This window comes from Protopterus annectens, chromosome 1.part2 (assembly GCF_019279795.1).
Source record: "Protopterus annectens isolate FY-2018-M chromosome 1.part2, PAN1.0, whole genome shotgun sequence".
Taxonomy (NCBI): domain Eukaryota; kingdom Metazoa; phylum Chordata; order Ceratodontiformes; family Protopteridae; genus Protopterus; species Protopterus annectens.
In genome coordinates, this window is record NC_056727.1 from 236,670,775 (window position 1) to 236,689,403 (window position 18,629).

Consider the following 18,629-nt stretch of genomic DNA (forward strand, 5'->3'; position numbering starts at 1 on the left):
GACCGCATAATCAGAGAGTTCAACCATGTCTCCCGTCATGTAGTCCAGGGAGGTGTGTCCCAAGTCATTCACACCCACATGGATATGGAGTGATACTCGTAGTTGTGGAGTGACTTGACTGGCTGTGTCATGTGTTAGATGTTGGCATGTGATTGATATTTGGCTGTTACCTGTTCCATATTCAACCTAGTGAGTGGGATGTGTGTGCCTCAGTATTGAGTTACCCATGATCACTGTATTGTGCAAGGTGGTTAGCCTTAGGAGCTTAGGTTGGGGGCACATTATGTAGGTCAAATATGTATCCCTTGGCATGTGTCATGTCGCAGTGTCTGGGTGGCAGTGTCTGAGTGGATGTCTGCCTTGCTGGTCTGTGCTGTTTGGGTAGATGTCCATTGAGTGCCTCTGGGGAGGTGGGTGTGTGGTTTTTCACTGTATGTCATGGCTGTCAAAGTGGGTGTTATGATGAGCTACGTGTCCCACATGGTGAGGTGCAGGTATTGATCTTATCATCTTGACCTTCTAGTCAAGTCTTTGCTGGAGAGTGCATATGTCCACATTGGGTGATATATGGGTAACACTCACAAGTCCGAGTGTTTGGAGTTTAGAGGGGAGGGTTGTCTGTGTACATATGGCAATTGCAACAGTGCCCCAGAATGGACATGTGCACCAGATTAATGGGTGAAAGCACAGATAGCCACCCTTCAAACATGCCAGGAGGGGTGGACATAACTAGTAAGTACTGGGGCGACATCTGTGATGAATGAGTAATGCTGACAGCTCACAGGTGTGCCACACTTCCTAATATAATAACCTGAAGTGCCAAGCCATAATGCTAGTTAAAGTGCAAGACAGAAAGAACTGGCATGATGTACTGGTGGAACAGAAGGCAGACTGTCTGCCACCTGTAATACTTTACCACAGCTGTGCAGTTATCAGCAGCTTTGGCCATGTTAAAGTTCAGTAAGTTCTGTAGAGCGTGCAGTAACTGCGTAATATTATAGTAGACATATAATCTCAAAACTGGCAGGTGTGTGTGTGTATCGGTGTGTGTATGTATCTGTGTGTGAATCATGTACTATCTGGCTCATACCATTTTTGACCTGTGTACTACCCTTTACACTTCCTTTCACTCCAATTTAGTAGACCTGTTGATGTCATCCACCTCAGAAGTACCTTTGGTAGAACTAGATACGTATAAGCTCTGTGGCATGTCTCATAACTGCATAGCACTATAGTAGGAATACTTAGATAAGCAGGAGTTCTAATCCCAGTGCTGGCAGGTGTATGTATGTGGGTGTGAATCATGTACTATCATGCTCATACAAGTTTTGACATGTGTACTACACTTTACACTTCCCTTCACTCCAATTTAGTAGACCCGTTGATGTCATCCACCCCAGAAGTACCTTTGGTAAACTTGGATATGTATAAGCATAAGCTCTGTGGTGCATCTCATAACTGCATAGCACTATAGTAAGAATACCTAGATAGGCATCAGTTCTAATCCCAATACTGGCAAGTGTGTGTGTGGCTCATTCCATTTTTGACCTGTGTATTACCCTTTACACTTCCCTTCACTCCAATTTAGTAGACCTGTTGCTGTCATCCACCTTAGAAGTACCTTTGGAAGAGGCAGAAATGTATAAGCTCTGTTGCACGTCTGATAACTGTGTAGCACTATAGTAGAAATACCTAGATAGGCTGGAGTTCTAATGCTGGCAACTGCTTGTGTGTGAAGATCATATCTTGTGTGGCTTATACCATGGCTGGTGACCACTTCCCGCTGCCATGTGGGTGACAGCATCTGCCTCACATGCAGCAGGTTAAACCATTGTACAATCCTTTGTATAGATGTGTCTGGAATATCCATATCTTTGAAACCTATAAGCGGTTGGAAGTGGTCTGTGTGCCCTAACAATGCCCATGTATGTGATATTATAGCCAAAGAGGCCACAGTGAGTGTACTGACACATATGGCAGCATGAAGTACCATACCTGACTGAAACATTGTGGTGATGGGACGTCTGCTGCCCTCACAGGTGGCCTGCCTTGTAGGTGCAATACATGCGTACAGATGCTTGGTTTTACAAGTGAACTGTACCTGTTATGGGTCACATTAAAGGCTGGAAGAGGTGTGAACTGTCATATTGTGGTCCTAATTAGTATGTAACAGGAAAACCTTGCAACTTAAGAGGGGTGTGAACACAATGTATATCCACTGTATACCGGTAATTTGTCACCCATGACCTTATCTTAGGCTGTTTGTCCACCACAATTTGCTGGTCTCTGTCCAGATGTCTTAGCACCGACAATTTGCAAAGTATGCTACAGGAATGTTGAATTCACATCAGATAGGCCCCCGTGGTGACCACTGTGATGCAATACAGTTAACCCCAGCACACGTGAACATGCACAACAAGCAATTACTGATGGCTGTGTGCATGGTAAATTGTATGCGCTTCACATGCATGGGGTATTGCCAGGCAACAACAGAACAATGTAATACTCACCAGCTTCAGGCTGCTGTCCCATATGCAGAACAGAGGGTCCCAGGTAGTTCTGAGAGAGAGTTAGTCAGCAGACGCACATGTGGCCTTGGTATAGTATGGTTGCAGCATGTCTGGACATCTACAGTACTAACCACAATAATACAAAATGTCCTGTTCTCACCATAGTTGTGAAACTCTGTGCATTAGAGACCCCCATCCACAACTGCAATCGGACCTGACACATGCATGTAGATACAATACAGATACATGTATGTGTGATACATTAGTGTGCTAATCCCCACTGGGCCCATACCTGCACTCTCCTCATCCAATCTGTGTGTGCAACCCACCTCCACAATACTTCCCTCAGCATCATGGCTTGTGCATTCAGCATGTGGCCCAAGTACGGTGAGGAGCTTCTTGGTGGATGTCAGTGGGGGCTGGATGGCCAGGCCCCCACCTGTGGCTAGCTGGTCCCTCACTACAGCAGCAGCCCATTGATGGGCATGGAATTTGGTGGCCGGATGCTGCACATGAACATACGTTCTGCTGTGCAGGCCATCATTTACCCTGTGGACCACACTGTTTCACAGGGCAGTCCTCGCCCTCATATCTTCTGCTCCCCATCCACATGACAGGGCATAATGTCCAATCACATATTGGGTGATGTCTGTTTCCCCATCAGAGAATGCTGATACGTGAGCAGTCTGCATGTTACCTGGAAGACATAAACAGGAAAAGGTCACAGGAACTTATACGGTTGTCAAAATGCACAGCAACAGTGGATATTACTTGCAAATAATCCAGACTACACCAGAACCCTCCAAGCTATCATGGCTATAGCAGCTTGCATTACACGCCTGTCCCTGAGCTATCTTATTCCCCCCAATGTTGAACACTTGATTGCATAATCCTCTATCCTCCATTCATTTCTGTGTAGAGGGTCGACAGTGGTCATCTTCCATGTGGATGGTTTATGTATGGTGGCAGGTCTGTGTTTGACTGTGGTGTGTGATGCAGCTCTGAGCACATGCCTGAGTTCATGTAGGAGGCAGACACTGATGTTATTATTCCCTATGGAGATATGCTGTTGTTGCCATCAGTAGACAATGTGTACATGCTCACCATTGCTGAGGGGAGTAGTGTGGTTGATGTGTATATCTCCATGCAAGACTGGGGTGGACAGGGTGGCAATGTTCCCACCTAACCTGTGTGATGCAGGTTGCCTATATCCACGGCATGTGTGTATGAGGTGTTCTTTACCCCGAGTACAGGGTTAATTGTGTTGTTTCATCTGAGACTTACAACATATGTGGAGACACGGTTGCAATTGTCCTTGGTGGTGTGGATATGTCCAATTCATAGTCATAGTCAGCCTTACAGGACATCACCTGTTGCACCTATGTGTCTCTGTACAGCCATTGTGCCAGCCTATTATGTGGTTTGTGTATTGCTGCTGTACACCAAAGGGGATTACTCTACCTTGGTGGAGGCTGGATATACAGGGCAGGTACTGCTGTGTCCATATAACTACAGTGGATATAAAGGGTACACACCCCTGATACACTGCCTGGTATTCGTACAATTGGAACATGACACCACAATAACTCATTTAATAACAATTCCCACCTGTAGTGTGTCCTATAGCCTGTACAATTCAATTGAAAACAACAATCTGGCATGTGAAAACATATGGAAATAATACTCAGTACAATAAGCTAGTTGAATGAGTGTGCACACCCTTAAACTAGTGTATGGACCTCTTGAGATGGTTACAGCATTCATCCGTCTTGGTCTGGACTCTAACATCATGGCACATCTTCACTTGGCAATAGTTACTCACCTTCCTAGAAACACCTTTGATTGTATTTCAATGGAATTATACAGGTTAGGGGTCACATTCAAGATATGAAACATTATGAAATGATCTTCTGTGGTCTGATTGTCATATAGCACACAAACCTGGCATTCCAACAGGGGTGTGTACACTTGTGATATCCACTGCATATAGGTGTTGATATAGCTGGTACTGGTAGGCATGGACAGAGTGTCATAACACAGGTGGACACTTCTCTGATTAATACCTGATAATCATGCCTACTCCAGTACCCACATCAGTATCAGGGCAATGCAACCACCAGTAGCTGCACTCACATATATGTCTGTTGTATGCACTGACATTGATATTACACACATGTGCAACATGCACAGTCTATTTACCTGACTGCTTGAAACCCATGTGATTAGTGTTGTGCCTTCCAGCTGAACATATGCATACATACATGTGGTCAGGGGATACCTGGTATACATTTCTGTTGAATGTAAGTCTAGCACACTGTATTTACAGTCTTGCTGCTCAATCATACATCTCAACCTGTTACAGCAGTACTTCTGGACAATGACATACATAAATGGGTGTCAAAAGGGACATCAGTATTGATACTGTTTTAATATAGCTGCACCATACATTAGTACATTGATTGCACAGTAGGGTTTGACATCACTGTGATAACCTGGAAGATGTCCAGCAGTCATAAGTAAGCTACTATGTTACAATGCCATTGCTCACAGACCTGCCAATGGTTTGGCTGACATAACACAGGTATATGTGTATGTGACTACAGATATCAGTCACAAATGTGGTTATTGTCCAGCAGAACAGTGTTATAAATTCCATATATCACATGCAGTTCAACACACATGTCTGCAACAGTACTCTACTATGCACATGCTCTCTACAGGGTCTTAGCTTTACAAGGCAAAGATGTGTCATACTCACAATCGCAGGTAACATGGATAGGAAAAGCATCCCATTAACTGGCCTAGCAGTGGTACAGTCACAACTGTTTGATAGACACCCCTGTGGTTGTCATATATGAGCTGTCCTTTCCTAGGTGAGTCAGGCTCCTGAGCTGTGATCCCAATTCACAACCTCTCAGAGCATCACTTCTGGAAAATGCCTAAAATGATGGGGGGATAAATACGGACAGACTTTAAATATACTTGTTACAAACATAGGAAGTTTGTAGAATGATACATTTAGCATTACAGTGAGTATTCTTAAGGATGTGGAGTCTTAAACTCAAGTGTTTGTCATTACCTGATGACTTCAGTCCTCAGCTATTTGCCAGAAAAGTACAGATCTCATGAAGAACAGACAAACATACATGATGGTAAAATGTGAACATTCTGTGATGATCTGTACAGTTGAGAGGTATGTCTGTGATATCTCCCACTGCAGAGAGGGCCAGATGCTAGCAGGACATTAGTACAGCATATCTTGGTGGGACATATATTCTTCCAAATCATATTTCCCATTATTACAGACCAAGTACTACATTCAAGTACTTGCTTACACGTTCCAGTTATCTTTTTTTCTTTCTTCCCTTTTCCACTTTATGTTTCATTTATTTCTCACTCTCTCTCTGTGCACTACAGGTATAGAGCTGGTTTGAATAGGTGGCAGCATCGCTTCTGTAGGTGATGCTCATGACCAGGTGATGGCCAGTACACCTACTGGGGTTCCACACTTGCTAACTGCATACAAAGCAACTGTGTAGTTCTTCCATTAGCCAATGTCATGGCAACACACTCCTATAATTGAGTACTCCATGTGGGTGTTAGCCCTTTCCCTTACTTGTGAGGAAGACATCCTGGAGTTGTGTGAGCTACTACCTCTTACAACAAGACTTGTGGAGACAAGCCAACTAAATGGTGGGGAAGGTTCAAGAATAGGAATAGAATGTGAGTATTGCTGTTATATGTTTGGAATACTGCTAGTTTAATAGGGTTTTTCTGCACGTGCTACTTCTGCATGGGTTTCAGTCTGACAAAGTTCTGTCTCTGCATACCTCTCAACTGTAGGGCCATCCACATAATGGCCACAGGTTCACTTGTTATGTATGGACTGTTCTCCAGACAGTTGTTCTCCTTGTCAAATCAGTAGCATACTCTGGTGATTGCATTAAGTAGATGGTAACATCCATTTGTTTTTCTGACTTTATATTCCTCAGAAAAGATATGTTACAACAAACCCTGTAACACCAGCAACTTTATCAGTGTATAGCAGCAATATATCATGTATGTCCATGCATTTGTCAGGCTTTGTCCAGATGTCATACAGTAGTAGGTGGATAGGTATACTGTTTTATTATTATTTAGTGCTGTAATTCCTGCTGAGGGGAATGGCTGGGAAACATGTTGAAGTCTGTACATTCAAGAGATAGGTATATAGGAAATGCTCTTAGATGGTCTTGTAACATATTTTAAGTGGTTGTTAGAACATGTCAGACATATTACTGATAAGAAATTTGTCAGTTCTATAGCTGTACATTTGAATAAATCACACCATGAAGACAGTAGTGGGTCTCAAGGTACTCTTTCTGAGAATGTCTGTTCCTCAGTGTGATGAAACATTCATAAAAGAACAATTATTATGTAAAGACTTCAATGTATTAATATTAACTGTGATACTTTGGTGAGTGTAATTGGAGGCTGTGTATTCAATTATGTAATTAATTGCTTCTTGAGATTAAGGCGTGTATTTCTGGTGATGTTTACTCCTTGAAGGCTTTGGCTAAGACATCAAAGTATAATAAACATGTGGGAATTACTGGCTGTTTGTATTTTTCTTTGCTATGTTCAGACATTTTATTTGTTTTGCTAAGAGATTGTTGTACATCTGGGCATTTTGTATGGCCTATCATGATTTTGTATCAGTGTATTATTCACTCATTTATTTGGACTGTGGGGGGGGGGCAGATGTGAGTGTCAAGGCTGCTTTTGTATCCAACACCAACAAATGAAAGCTGAAGGAAAACATCAGTAGAATCCAAATATGTTTGAAAAACATTAGCTGTATCAAAAGCTTAGATGGCTTAGTGGTAAATTGCTGTAGCTATGGTATCCTGGGTTCAAGGCATGTAAGGGCAGATTAGTTTGTTGCTGGGCAGAAGAAGGGCTATTGGATACAGAGTGATTAAGGCAGTTGTAAGTGGGTTTTCTGGGTTTGCAGGGAGCTAAGCACTGCTAAAGCACCTTTAAATGAATACTTGCTTAATCTGTGTAGGCTTCGCTTACCTGTGTGAAAATCCACTTAGCTATGCTAACTTGTTTAAACTTTTAATTTCAGTGACACCTAACATTTGGATCTGCTACACTACCCTGGTTAACTTATACATAATTATATGCACTACCTATTTAGGAAAAATACATTTTGGATGTGTTTCACATATGGCCTGCTATGGGACTTAAACTGTGCTGGACAGCATGCTAGGCAAATGTTCTAACCACTGCGCTATTCTAGTTGCACTTTTTTTCTGTGTATAGTTCTACTTAACTTCTTTCCTGGTTTAAATGCTGCTATGCATAGCTGCACGATGGGCAAACTCACGCAGCTATGCTTAAACTTTATTTCGGACTGGAAAAAAAAAATTAGAACCTTATATGCCCAGATTTTTGCCTTATATTTTTGGTCCATTTTTTGTGGCTTTATGCCTAATTAGTGACACATCTTGGTGATTGCAGTTAGATACTGTTGACAGACATTTGAGCTTCTGACTTCATACCCTTTGGCAAATCATGCTAATGCATAACTTGTTATTCTATCAACTTTATATAAGTTTGTATGAGCCAGACTTGTTTGCTTTCTCCATATTTCTTACTCTAAGGGGTTGGGAGATATTCCACAGACACTCTTCACATTGCCGTATGGCATTTATGGAGTGCAGGGGCCATATGTATTGTGACAGCACTGTTCTCAGACACACACCCTGCACTCGTACACAAAACCATGTCCATTTTACAGCACAGCAGCATGCCTTCATAAATATGCATGGCATGCTGCTGTGCTGCATGGGAACAGTCCCTTCCATGCAGGAATAAGCTATTCTTGCACGGAAGTTTACTGAATCCGGGGGACAGTTTATAAATATCAACTAGTAGCAAGAGGTCTACTACTATTAACTGTTTTATTTTAAAATAAATACAATCTCTGACCTTTGTTTATTTATTTTTGCAAGTCCCATGTCCTGATCTTTTAGCAGCTATTTTGCTCAAAATGAAGAATTATGTTTTTGTTAATAGTTCATGGCATATTCAGGTATGCTGCATAACTGGAACCCTGCTGAAAATCTAAAATGACACACGTGGTTGGAGCTAGGCTAGGTTCAGCTTGGAATAAATACATATAGCATTCTTTCATATTGCTGATTATGATAGTAAGGCCCAAAAATATGTGCTTCATGTTTCTTGTGGATCCTACTAATGTACAAACAATAAAAGGCTGCTAAATATGATCAGAAAGTCCACGCATGTTCCATTTCACAAACTAGTAAATTATTTCATGTAAAAACCTGCTGTCAAGTACTATTGTGAAAAAATAAATAAATATATATATATATATATATATATATATATATATATATATATATATATTAATTTTTCCATTCACTAGTAACTTTTAAGACTGGGAGCACAGCTCACAGTGCATGGCCTTATTGGTATGACTAGGTCCTGTATATTTCAGTTTTACTGCCGATGGATTATCTAGGCAACAGAGTTTCTGAGAAGGACAAATGCTATGATACCTTCTGTGGTAACTAATATTTTCTTCAGTAAACTTTGAATGGTGATTCCTTATTCCTGTTCATCTTAGGCAGCAGGTCAGCACTTGATGAATCTGGACAAAGGGGCAATGTTTATGATCTTGCTGGGTAAACAGATTTTATTTAGTTATGCTCTGACTGTGCAAACCCTGAGGAGTACATGTTCTTTTAGACTTCTTGTCCTTTCTTGGTAAGCAAATAGTTATTAGGAATTCTCCATACTACCTTAAAACACAAAATAATAGTACTAGAAAAACAGCATTTATTTCTTGCTGTAGGTGAAAAAAAATAGCAAATCACTCTGGCTTATTTGAACCATCTTCTTGCTGATGTCGGAAAAGAAATGGCATACTTCATTTTTACAAGAAAGTTATCACATGACTTCAAGGAAAAGTACATCAGTGTCTGCTTTCTAGGGTCTGTATCAGAACATTGAATGATTAAAATCGTGAATGCTCTAAAGAGCAAAAATGCAGGGCTTTGAAGTGCTTTATTTGTGATTGCAGTACAGTGAAGATCAGAATATTTGCCCTTTCCTCACTGTAGTGCAATCTCGGAGTTGGAATATATATTTTGGAGGGGGTGTGGGAGGCACATCCCCCCACAATAATGAGTTTGAGGTCCAGCATTTTCACTCTTTAGAACATTTGTGATTTTAACCATTCAATGTTCTGCTATAGACCCTGCTTTCTAGATGAAGAATAACTTCAATAAAAACACATCAATCTAGGTAAAATATCACAACTTAAAAGACCCCTGTCCTTGCCATAAGTTGAGTCAAAACGCATAGAACTATGACTTTACTTTGTATGCATTAATTCAAAGTTTTTAGAGTCCATTATGGCAAACATGTAAAATTATTGACTTATACTTTTTTCATGCATTTTAACTACATAGACTGATTTTGTAAACATGCCACTCACACTGTAAGTGATAGTTACATACATGCAAATACATTATTATAAAGATTTGTCTGTTTCTTTATGCTGTCAACTACTTAAATATATTTTTTATGCTTTTTTGCCCAGGAAATGGCTGAAAAGGGTTCTCAGACCAGCCAACCTAACCAGTTCACAAATATAAATAAATAGATAAACAAGCAAATAGACTTTTTTGTCTGTTTACTCGCTCTTTATGCTTAATTAGTTCCTTGTTTGTTTGGGGTTTTCCTCAATGTTTCTGGTTTATTATGCAGTACTGTTAGGAATTCCATGGGTAGTCAGAAGCAAGCTTTCTTACTAAGTTTTTATTAGTATCAGGCAGTTATGGCCATTATGGAGTGCCTGATATTCATTTGTAGGCCACTGTGTGACTAAAACATCTGCCTTCCTTGCTGCATGCTGTCAGGTGCATTTTTCATAATTTCCTGAGGCTGTTTAAAGCTGCCAATTTGTTTCTTTGTGGGTTCACATATGTGTCAAGTTTATATGCAGGAGAAAGAGCTATGCCTAAGCAATGATGACATACATACTTTTATACTGGATTCTATAAATGTGGCATCCTGCATTGCAAAATCCACAAGAAACATTTATGCTAGCAACCAGACTTTAACGACCACAGCTGACAGATGTCCAATTTCTTGCTTCTGGATATTCTTATCCAGTATTATGGGCCTTCAGGTATATGTTTCATTTGTTTTGTTTTTTTTTCATGATGTGGTATTCAGCTTGCAAACAATGGATGTTGCATTGTTATTAATGCGCATTGGCATTCATTACTTCTGCCAAAGGGTTCTGTGAATGATACAAAAAGTAAGCAGTGCAGAATTTCTGAAAACACCCGTAATAACTTGCTCTATGTCATGTATCACATTTTGACAAGAACTGTGATGGCTGAAACTGAGAAAAAGTTCAAAAGTTGATGATGGAGTCTTTCTTCAAAGTATTATTTTTTCTTCTGCTTGGCTATGCAGTTACTTTATTCTAATTTTTATGAATAATTTACTGAAGGACATCTTGCTGGACTCAGAAAGAAACAAATGTTCAGGTCTCAACCAAACAAAATCTAGGAATGCACATCTATTATCTAGATTCACAGAGATGCTGACTTGCAAAAATCCCTTCAGTACTGACAAACAACGATACATAAAGAAAAATGATTTGGTGAGTAAAGAATAAGAAAACCAAAAATTCTGTATTGTGTGTGGTTTTGTACCTTTCATTTTAGGCATGCAGTTTCATGTATTATTTTAGTGAAACATTTCACTATTTTGGTGTGAAATGTTTATGTTTATGACATTCATTTTCATGATTAAAGCAGATGACCTTCGCATTTGTTAGGTACAGTTTATGACATTCTTTATGCTGTCCAGATGTAATAATAATATAGACAATATTTTGCTGGAAATGACATTATGATGATTATAGTGTGATTTACTAGTCAAGTTCAGACAGAAAATCTTTGCTTTAATAGTAGTTTCTAAGGACGACAAGCTATCGCCCTACATGATAACAAAGAAAAATAACAGTCCTGAAGCTGTTTCTTGACTAATTATTTTTATTACTTTATAGCCAACACAAACAAAAGTTCAGACATCGACTATAACACTGTGTACATTACATTTACTAGTAATTTAGCATTTTTCTTTGTAGCACAGATTTTCTATTAAGTAATAACGTTATCAGTTTTATTTTTCAAAAGTGTTCTCATTATTTTTAGCAATTATAATATAAAGCATTACAATATATCAAAGCTAGCAAAATTTGGTTGCAGAGCTGCATTAAATATGAAAGAATTGTAAGTTAGAAAGTACCTTGCATTTAGGCTACTAGATCTACTGCTGATACATGCAGGGACACAAAGATTTTCTCTGGGGGTGTCAGCTGCTAGACAAATTGAAATCTTATGATTTATAAAAGAGCATTTGATCAGTGGCAGAAGTTTGAAGAAATTGTGCCTCACTGGTTGACCTGATGTCCAGAAATCTGTTTTATAATAACTGGTAGTTGATGTTTACAATATTTGTGTAAAAACAGAAGATAAATGCATAGTTTTTCACCTAAACCAGATGGGGAGGGTGATCTATATCCTTTGATAGCACCTTTTCCATTAATATTTTTTTCATATTCCATCTTTCACTTGAATTTTATACAGCAATCACAAATTTTCCACAAACATTGCTCCTTTATTAGATTAGCACTTTCATTCATACACTTGTGATAAACTTCATCAGGTGAAAACACATTCCCAAAAGTGAACTTAAACAGTAAAAATTTTCTGTTCATGTGATCACAACTAGTCAATGCCATGCAAGTTTTGTTATGTCATTTCCTCAGGATAGGTGCTAGGAAATATAATCATTTAAGCCTGGTACTGCATTCCTATGCAGGAATTCTTGCCAGTATGCTTCCCTGCAAAGAAGTTCCATTTAACCGTCCCCTGTCTCAAATCATTTGTCATTTTTTCTAAAACAAAAGAAACAACATTTTCTGAAATTTTCACAAACCATGGAATGCAAGAAAAGGGCATTTCTTGCCAACCTTACTTTTTATACTATAGCAGTGTTCCTGCATTTTCTTATATAATTTTCTCTAGGTCCTGTCAACATAAAAGCCAGGGCATGAGCTGCATGTTACTAAACAAACAACACTGCCACAAGTGCAATTCAGTTTCGCAGAACAGTGCAATACCATATGCACTTGCTTATGTGATTATTCACATGCCAACAGAGGAAAAATTAAGGCCATAATAACTTAAAATCTGTGATGACTGCCAGGATGACAGGCTCTAACACTAGTTCATGTCCACAGGGAATGAAAGGTCTGACTGATTATGCAATGCTTATTGTTGTCAGGATGGGATAAGGGTGAAAATTACCTAGAAAAAGTCTTACACACATTTCCTGTGTATTTATATCTGATTATTAATAAATGTAAAACATTTTATTTAAATACATAGTCAGGAGATATCTACTGTCTAAAAATGGCAACAAATGTTTCTCTTATTATTAGCACTGACTAGAAATGGAAGAAAACTGTCCCATCAAATTCCATGTAATATAACAGAAAAAATACATTTAAAACTAAAAAAGGAAACTAAACATACAACGATTCCACTAGAAAGCTGATAAAATATATAAAAAGGTTGTTTTATACATTCCCATGGATTTACTAATCTTCCGTGCAGGACTAGTGTAGTCCTGCACGGAAGCGGCCGTTTAGAAGCAGGACGGCAGTGCGCCATGCATACTAATGAAGGCGCGCTGCCTGAGCTCCCAGGCTTATATAGAGTGTGTATGAGTGCACAGGGCGTGTCTGAGAGCAGAGCTCTCAGAATAAATACACCCCTGCAATGTTGAACAGCAGAAAGTGGGCAGAGTGTTCGTCTAATGAGTCCCAGTGCAGCACAGTCTATTTTACATGGCAAAGCATGGTATAACCAATATTTGTATTGCAAAACCCGCTAAATAACATATTTATGAACTGGAGTACTGCAGGAAATGCACATGTGAAGAGACAGAATCATAATGAAGAAGTGCATTAAGCAGGTGGAAGCACAGATAAGCAGTAGCAAGCATATGTAAGCACCAGTAAGCGTGTGCAAGTGCATTTGCACAAGGGTAAGCACTGCTGACACAGATTAAGCAAAGGAGAAGCTAACTGGGTATACAAAACTGTGACTGGAAGTTAGCAGTGCTTACCACCATGCAATCCCGTGCAAACCCGCTTACAACTGCTTTAACGTGCCTTAATCACTCTGTATCCAATGGCCGGTGTCCTGGCCAACAACAAAATAAGCTTAAACCCAGGACCATGCACACAATACACAAAATGATTTACCACTAAGCCATGCCAGATATGCATAAACTGTATGTTGTCAAAAACATAAACCCAGCCCAGTCATGCAACAGCACAGACAATGTATACCTACATCTAGATGTATGTGTGTGTGTAAATATATTACTATCTAATCGGATGAAACATATCTATATATGTAGTTACACACACACACACACACACACACACACACACACATATATATATATATATATATATATATATATATATATATATATATATATATATATATATATATACACACACACACACACGTACACACATATATATATATATATTTATATATATATATATATAAATATATATATATATATATATATATATATATATATATATATATATATATATATATATATATATATATATGGGAAATATATACATATACATATATATATATATATATATATATATATATATATATATATATATATATATATATATCTATACAACTATATGAACATATATACATGCAAATGCCGACATCTACACATATATATGTCAACACCTATATGTCCACATATACACAGCAAGTTACATATATGTACGTAGATATATATCTCCGTAGGTATATATGGACAGAGGTATAAAGATGTAAGCAAATATATATACCCATATAGGTATATATGGCCAGACATCTGTAGACAGCAATGGTAGATTAACAGAAACATATATTTCCACATGCCCCATTAATGGGCTTGAGAGGTCCCAAACAATATACGTCTTGTACGAATTGGCATCCCCCCCCCCAGCCAAACACGTCCACCCTGCAATACCCTACCAAGCTCATTTTATTGTAAGTGTGTCATTTACATAGGGATTTACATTGGTCTCCTGTTATATTTCACATGTTGATATCACATTCCCCTCTCCCCCACCCACTAGGCGGGCCGACCAGTACATGCCCATCCAACCCAGGCCATCCTCAACCCATGCATCCATTACCCACAGTTCTGCTCCCCTTCCCCCTGCTGCACACACGCAGCCACCATCCCTTTCCTGGTTACTGGCCCCTAGCTACCACACCACCACACATTGCCCACTCTCCACACCCCCCCAGGGACCCATCCTGTATGTTGTCCCAACCCAAGTATCCTAGGTCTGCCATACACTGTAGTCCATACACATAGCCATGGGTACTTTTGCAGCTCTGTTTTTCGATGAAAGTTGAATATCCAATTTTTGGGTTGTCCTGCATGGGCTAAATGTTTCCTTGGTACCAACAATAGAATGCATGTGTGAATCTGTGTACACTAATGGTATTATTTGTAAGTATCGGAAAGCATACGGGGCACACAAGGTTGGCCGGTATGCACATGAAACATAGTATCCAGCAATACTAGTCTACATTACGGGACATGTAGCTAAATATATAGATGTATGTGTGAGTGTATATATACCCATAACTAAATTGATATATACCTCTCCCTCGCTGTAGTGCATATGTATACATACACACACACACACACACACACACACACACACACACACACACACACACACACACACACACACACACACATATATATACATACCCACATATAGATATATACATACGCAGACAACCATACATCCACATGTCATTAGATATATATACAGCAATATATATATATATATATATATATATATATATATATATATATATATATATATATATATATATGTGTACATATACACACATACATATATATATATATATATATATCTGTAAATATATATATATATATATATATATATATATATATATATATATATATATATATATATAAGTGTGTGTGTGTGTGTGTGTATGCACAGATATATATCTATGATATGATACAGCACATAAGAATGACATATGATCACAGGCTGTGCAAATGGGGATGAGGGGGCCAATCAACATATGTGTAACACGTACCATTACTCTCCCACACACAGCCAGACAGGGGAAACATACAAACAACCATACATACAATGTAAACAATCCACTGCTCCCCAAACCACAGGCAGAATACAACCAGAGGGGGGAACAATGTGGGCTTGCTAAGTCCAATCTTGAACCAGAGACAGGAGTGTCCCTTGTGGGACACCCCAAAAATGTTCTTGTGATTGGAGACCCGTCCGTGCAATGACTTTTCAAGGCTGGGCATGTATGTACTTGGACTGCAAGGGTGGGAAAGTCTGAAGACCCATGGGATGAGACAACGTACGAGATGGGTCCCGAGAAGTGGAGAGTGGGCAGTGTGTAGTGGTGTGGTTAGACCCGACCTGCACCCAGAGCAAGGATGAGTGCTGTAGAGGAGGTGCAGGGGGGGAACTATGGGTATGAAATTATGGGCTGCGGTGTGCAGGTGTTGGCTGGAGCAGTTCTATTCGGACCGCCCCAGGGATGTAAGCAATAGTGTGCATTGGGCAGAGCTGCCATCTAATGAGCAGCCACTTCCAGTATGAGTCCCACTGCAGCACAGTCTGTTTTACATGGCAAAGTATGGTATAACCGGATGTGTTGTTGCAAATCCCACTAAATAACACCAAAGAACACATGGTCGCAACACCCCACTGTGGCATGTGAGCCAATCTAATTGGCATCACAAGGTATTATTATAGTCCTCACCCCCACCCGGGGGTGTGAGTGTCCAAACCTACCTACAAATGCAGTGCATACACACAGCTGTTGCTGTAGAAGAAATGGCCAGCTGTGGACCTTCCCGTCAGCCTTCCTGCACATCCCTGGATATTTCCCTACTATCTGTCCCTCTTTGTGCCCCATTAACACCACTTACCTATCAACCCCTTTATCATTGCTATTAATGTTCACAGTTACAAGTAGGTGACACCTTTTTCCCCAACTATATTGGCAGAATCTGGAACCCCTTACCTACATGTATTATCTCAGCTGTCCCACATGGCACATGTAAATAACACATGAAGGAACACCTCAAGCACACTTGGATCAGCACATGTTCACCACATGGTGAAACCCCCCCCCCCAACTTACACTTTATACCCCTACATCAACTAGTGAAACCGACACCTCCTGTCCTGCCTGCATACAAATCCCATCATCCGTCAAACCTTCCCTATTGCTTCCCTACCAATCATTCCAACAGCCTACTATAAAGTGACAATGTCCTCTCCTCTACCTACCTACCTACCCCTTCACTATTCACTTCTACTCTACCACATAGGTAAGGCATAACTAAACCTAACCCAAAAACCTGAGTGTAACCTATCCAGAACTGTGTATCCCTTTACTTTGTGTGAACATGAATGTGTTGTTTAGATACATATAATTGATACGTTATATGCTTTTTAATACATTTTCACCTTTTACATTTATGTTTAAACAGTGTAATTTGCATTTATATTGAATTGTATAATACGTATGTATTGAAATACAGCAAGTTGTTTTTTTAATTGCTGGTAGCTTATTTTTTATAGTAATTACTTTTTATAGTAATTATTTTTATAGTAAACAATATTTTTTGTATTAAATATTCCCATAGCAAACATTTTTATACAATTAACAATTATTAAATATATGTGGGTTTTATAATAATTTCAACAATGTGTTTGACTTGTTGATTTTAGAATAATACATTATGTCACGTTTGTACGATGGTTTTCTACACAGTGATAGTGCTTTCACTTTTATGTTTTAACTACTAATTGTAATTTTAATTTTAAATTGTATCAATCAAGTGTGGTCCTATCACATGTAGGACAGGGTTATTTAAACAGCAGTTGAGAATGATTGTTTGTCTGAAGAAGTCCCTCTATTTAGTGGGAGGAAAAGCACTTTACAAGTATAGTTTTTCATTTAATAAACTGCCTTTGCTTTAAGAACAGCATTTACATTTGTTGCATTTGTGTGTTGGAGAACCTGGATGCAATTCTCAGCACCTTTTTGTGTGATTTTCCTGATTTGTTTTTCATCGGAGGAGTTACACCTCAGTAGTACGTGTAATGTGTAGCTGGGGTTTACTGTGGAGCTCCACTCTCAGGGCCACCACTGACAATGGGGAAGCATCCAGTCGGATTGTTCCTGTCAACAAATGTGAACTAAATACATAAAGTAGCATGGGGGTATGCGGGAACAAGCGGGTTTACACCTGATTGGGCAGTGGTAAGCAATGCCCACACCAGTTAAGCAATGTAGAGGCCAACTCAGTGTAAGATGCCAAAACCGGAGGTCAGCAATGCTGAGCCTCATGCAAACCAGTGCATACCTGTCTACACTTGCTCTACAGTGCCTTAGGTACTCTGTAACCAACAGCTCTCATCGTGCCCATTAACAAGATAATCTGCACTCCCAGGTTGCAACCTCCTGATCCTGCACACTACAGTCTAAGTGAGTTACCATTAAGCCATAGCAGATACACATTCAGCTGCTGTTGTCACAAACATATCATCCAGCACAGTCATTCAGCAGTATAGGAAATGTATGTAAGTATGTTTATTAATACCAGCAAACATATGTATATTGCTCAACCACAGTATTCTGAGCAGTCTGTGTGTATCAAAGAACAGTGTCTGTCCAATCATACTGTGAGAACAGTAGTCTTGCATAATACTGATGAGAATAATGAAAAACTGTGCACACCGTGGGGGCGTGTGGGCATGCTTCATGCACAGAATGTCATACCTGGGGCGTCAGTTCCGCGGAACTGGGAGATGAGGCTGGCCTTGTGTGTGAGCACCTGCTGCTTCTCAAACCCCTGGCAGGATGTTACCAGTGGGGGAAACAGTGTAGACCAGCTAAG